The sequence below is a fragment of the Rosa rugosa genome, chromosome 4 (assembly GCF_958449725.1).
Source record: "Rosa rugosa chromosome 4, drRosRugo1.1, whole genome shotgun sequence".
Taxonomy (NCBI): Eukaryota; Viridiplantae; Streptophyta; class Magnoliopsida; order Rosales; family Rosaceae; genus Rosa; species Rosa rugosa.
Window position 1 is genome coordinate 1,508,147 of NC_084823.1, and position 4,448 is coordinate 1,512,594.

Below are 4,448 nucleotides of genomic sequence, written 5' to 3' on the forward strand. Positions count from 1 at the left end.
AACTTCGGCCGTAGGCCATAAATCTCTGATTAGATACGAGATATTCTGGGTTTGAAGCTTTGAATCAAATTGAACTTCAAGCCGTCAATGCCTCAAATCGAATCGAATCGAAGAGTTCTGGTTTTGAAGCTTTTAATCGAATCGAACTTCAAGCCTTCAAGGCCTCGAATGAAATCGAAGAGTTCTGGGTTTGAATCGAATCGAGAGGCGGAGAGGGTTTGAGTAATTGAGTCTGAGAGAAAGGGCTCGGTTCGAGCCTCAAGCCTTCGAGGCCTCGAGGGGCTGAGGGAAAGAGTGGCTGAGCAGTCTGGGACTCTGGTCTCTGGGTGGAGTGGTGGGTAGTAGTCGTATTACCCCTTCAGGGTTTGGAGAGTTTGAGTCTAATCAACGGTTATAATTTAATATGAAATAAAACTGTTAATAATCAACGGTTTAGATCTATAGATATAAAATATATTTAAATATATAAATAATATATACAATATATGGTACGGTACGGTATACCATATTTATCTTCAAATCAGTACCAGTACCGTACCAATATGTTTCTCTCGGTTCGGCACTACCGTACCAATACTTCGGTAGCCGGCATTTTCGGTAACCAACATTTTTAGTTCGGTTGGTACTCGGTTGGCTGGTTTGTCTCGGGAAGATTTGCCAGCCCATTGTATAGTGGAACTGATGGTCTTTGTGTGCTTTTGCATCTTTGGTTTGGTGGGTTGTGATTTTCAGGTTGTCTATGTTAGTGGGTTGCTCTGTACATCATTAATTGGCTTCTGAAAGAATCTATATTGGACATTTACCTTTTGCCTTTCTGGATCATATTCTTATTTTTTGTTTCATTTCTTGATAAATCAATAAAACTACCCTTTGTAGTGTTGGATTTTAGCCATGAAATGGGTATTTTCAACTGCTCTATGACATAAGCTTTATGTTTTTCTGCCTGTGTATGAGGTTTGCTTGTTTTCTTAATGTACTGGATATCCTTGTGTCCCTAGTTCTTTCTTCTTTCTTTCTTGTTGATGTTTTCACTCTCCTTGCATCTTTGTGTGCTTTTGCATCTTTGATCTGATATTTACCACTTTTTAATATTGCAAGTTGATTTGCCTTGCTGGGTATGATGCTCCAAACTCGAGGTATGAAGAAAATGTCTGTTTCAAATGCTAACTTTTTTCTTTGATCCGGTTCATTGCAAGTAATAATGGTGCTCTTTTGCTTCCTTGGGGTTCAGCGTAACAGGTAAGTGGCAGAGAAATGGACAGAAGTGAAATTATTGAAGCAGAGGACAATCTCACATTGCAGATACCTTCCCCTCAGTCAATTCTTGCCATTGCTATCAATGGCAACAGAAAACGAAAATACACTGAAGTAGGCACTGGAGAAGTTTATTCCTGAAGGAAACATCTTTTTCAAGTTGATACATGTCCGAGCAAGAATAACTGAAATTCCAATTCCCAAGTAAGCGTATGCCTCTACAACTATGTTGGAGAAGCTGTGTGTATCTGATGGAACTTTTCTTTCTTTTAAAAAATGTATACTATATAAAAAATTGAACTCGACTGACTGATACCTTCTTCATTTTGTGATTATAGTAGGGAATCTGATTCCTATTTCAGAAGTATAAGATGTAATAGCTGCATATGGAAGGACATGGAATGGCAGAAAAGTGAGCTGCTTCTTCCACACTAGAAAGTTTGTGCTCTTAAGAAGGTATGACTTTCTTGATTGTTGAAATTTTATATAAAAAGTCCAGGGAACAAGAGCGTAATCGGCTTTATTTTGAATGTAGGTGCAAGTTGATGTTGTAGTCATTGAGTCAAATAATGTGGCAAATGCAATAGCAGAGGAGTTTCTAGGCCTGCTATAAGCAATCTTGTAATAGGTGCCCCATCTCGTGGTTTGTTTACAAGGTATCTATCCAACTTTCGGTTATGTTTGCAATTCTTTCTACTGTGATTGGTTACTGTGCGAAGACATATATCAGGTTACTCTTCTTATAGTTCACGTCTTCTCACATTAATTGCTTGTTCTGGGGATATTGTTCCTGCTACTACTAGAGAGAGAAGCCTCACGTTAACTTCCTTATTCTAATTAATTTTGGGACTGGATAATTATGTATACTGTTGCCGTCAACCAAATCATATGCCCATAATTAAATGGTTGTTTATGTCTTCATTGATGGTAGTTAAACACCGGAATATTTACATAAAATGGTTGTTTATGTCTTCATTGATGCTAGTTAAACACCAGAATATTTACATACAAAGTTTGAATATGCACAATGCACCCTTGGAAATGTTCTTGAATGCAACTGCTTTAGTTTCATTTGTCATGTAAATAAAAAACAACTCATTTAAACATCATAGACCTAAACTTGTGAGTCATTGCTTGAAAGTTTTTTCTTACAAAGCATTTTCAGTTGACTTGAAATTATGTTTGTTGGGTTAGGCTTTCTGTGCTAATTTATTGTGTTTGTCCAAATGAAAGAGGAGGAGAATGTCTCACTGGAAGTTTTAGCAACCCAGGCATATATCCCTTGGATTTCTTCCAAGGAAGCAAGCTGCTTGTCATAGAGGAAAAACAAGCACCACATGTAGTGAAGGTTTTCCCTAAAAATGACCCATCTAAACCCTGCAAGCTGACTACTTCCCATATATGGAACTATTGTTACGTTTATACAAAGTCCTAATGTTATTCATTGTATTTTTTTTTCTTTTTCTTCTTTCTTTTGATGTTATGTACTCTTTAGTTTCATTTAATATAGATTGTTGTTCTTCCATACAAGAAAATGTACTTCATAAGAGCCATTTTCAGACCAGTCTTAACTAAGTAAAAACAATTGTCCGAGAGAATTAAACACAACTAAAATGGCAGCAAAAACAGTTATTGGAGCCATTTTAGCACAATTAGACTACATCAAAAACCATCCTCCAATAAAAACTCAGAACAACAGTTATTTAGGGAAACCTATTGTATCAAAATTGGACACCCAACACCATTTTTATGGAGGAGGTTTTTTGATTGCATGGAATGCCTCGCTCAATCATTGTGGATCGAGATCCAATTTTTCTCAATCACTTTTGGGAGGCATTCTACAAGCTTCAAGGCACCCAATTGTGTCGCAGCTCTGCCTATCACCCCCAATCAGATGGTCAGACGGAGGTTGTAAACCGATCACTTGAGCATTACCTTCGATGTTTTGTTGCAGACAAGCCATCTTTTTGGAGCACTCTACTACACTGGGCTAAATGATGGTACAATACCACCTACCATTCAACCATCAGAATGACCCCCTTGCAGACACTGTACGTAGGTCTGGCAACGTGCGGGTATAGTGCAGGTACGGTGCGGGTTCTTAACGGGCCAACCCGGTAAGAACCCATTAGCTTAACTGGTTTCGCGGGCCAAACCCGGTGGGTTTGTGGGTTTTCCGTTAGAACTCGTTAAAACCAGTTAAGACCCGTAAAATTTTTTTTTTTTTTAACTTTTTATCAAAGCAATTAAAACCAATTAAGACTTATGTATATAACCCCTCATTTGCCATTTTCTCTATATGAACTTTTTTGGTTTTCTATTTTGAAATTTTTTATCTTCTATCTTTTTAGATTTTTTTTCCTTTCCTTTTTTGACAAAAAATAATTCACAAATCACAATTATACAACGATCTAATGGTTGGACCCTCACAGATCACCTAGAGGATCATCTTTACCGATTTATACGATGATCCAACGGTCGGATCCTCACAGATCACCCTTAGGTTCATCCTCTCAAAATTATACGAAGATCCAACGATCGGATCACCTAGAGGATCATCTTTACCGATTTATACGATGATCCAACGGTCAGATCCTCACGAATCACCCTTGAGTTTATCCTCTCAAAATTATACGAAGATCCAATGGTTGGATCGTCCCGGATCGCCCTTAGAATCATCCTCATAAAATTATATGACGATCCAATGGTCGGATCCTCACGGATCTCCTTTTGTGAGAATCTCCTTTTGAATCGTCTTTTCACAATTATACGAAGATCCAACTATCGGATCCTCATGGGGAATAAGAAAAATTATAAAAATGCCCTGGTTGAAAAAAAAAAATGGGGAACCCGTATGGGTAATGGGAAAAGGGTTTTTGGAAAAGATTTTGAGTTAACGGGTTCCAACGGGTTTAGCCCGCAAAACCCGTTAATTTGCGGGAAAATGATGATTTATCCATTTTTGGAGTTAATTAACCTCATTTACCCAAACACTCTAAGAGATTGCCCACTTACACAACAATTTTTTTTTAAAACCCCACTTACCCAAAACTCTAAAAGTTGGACCTATTTTCTTCATATTTTTGGACTGTTTTGCCCTGATCAATCTCTCTCTCTCTCTCTCTCTCTCTCTCTCTCTCTCTCTCTCTCTCCAGACAACGTCGGATCTCTCCCTCCCTCCATCCCTCCAGCAG

General features: G+C 38.1%; 1 long non-coding RNA gene across 1 annotated transcript; it reads left to right on the plus strand.

The window, feature by feature from the left end:
- Window positions 1-1,015: 1,015 nt before the first annotated feature.
- LOC133743145 (uncharacterized) lies at window positions 1,016-1,712 on the plus strand. The gene is made up of 3 exons (XR_009862976.1): window positions 1,016-1,136; window positions 1,232-1,458; window positions 1,593-1,712. It is a non-coding gene; the product is annotated as an uncharacterized LOC133743145 (long non-coding RNA).
- The last annotated feature ends 2,736 nt before the right edge of the window (window positions 1,713-4,448 follow it).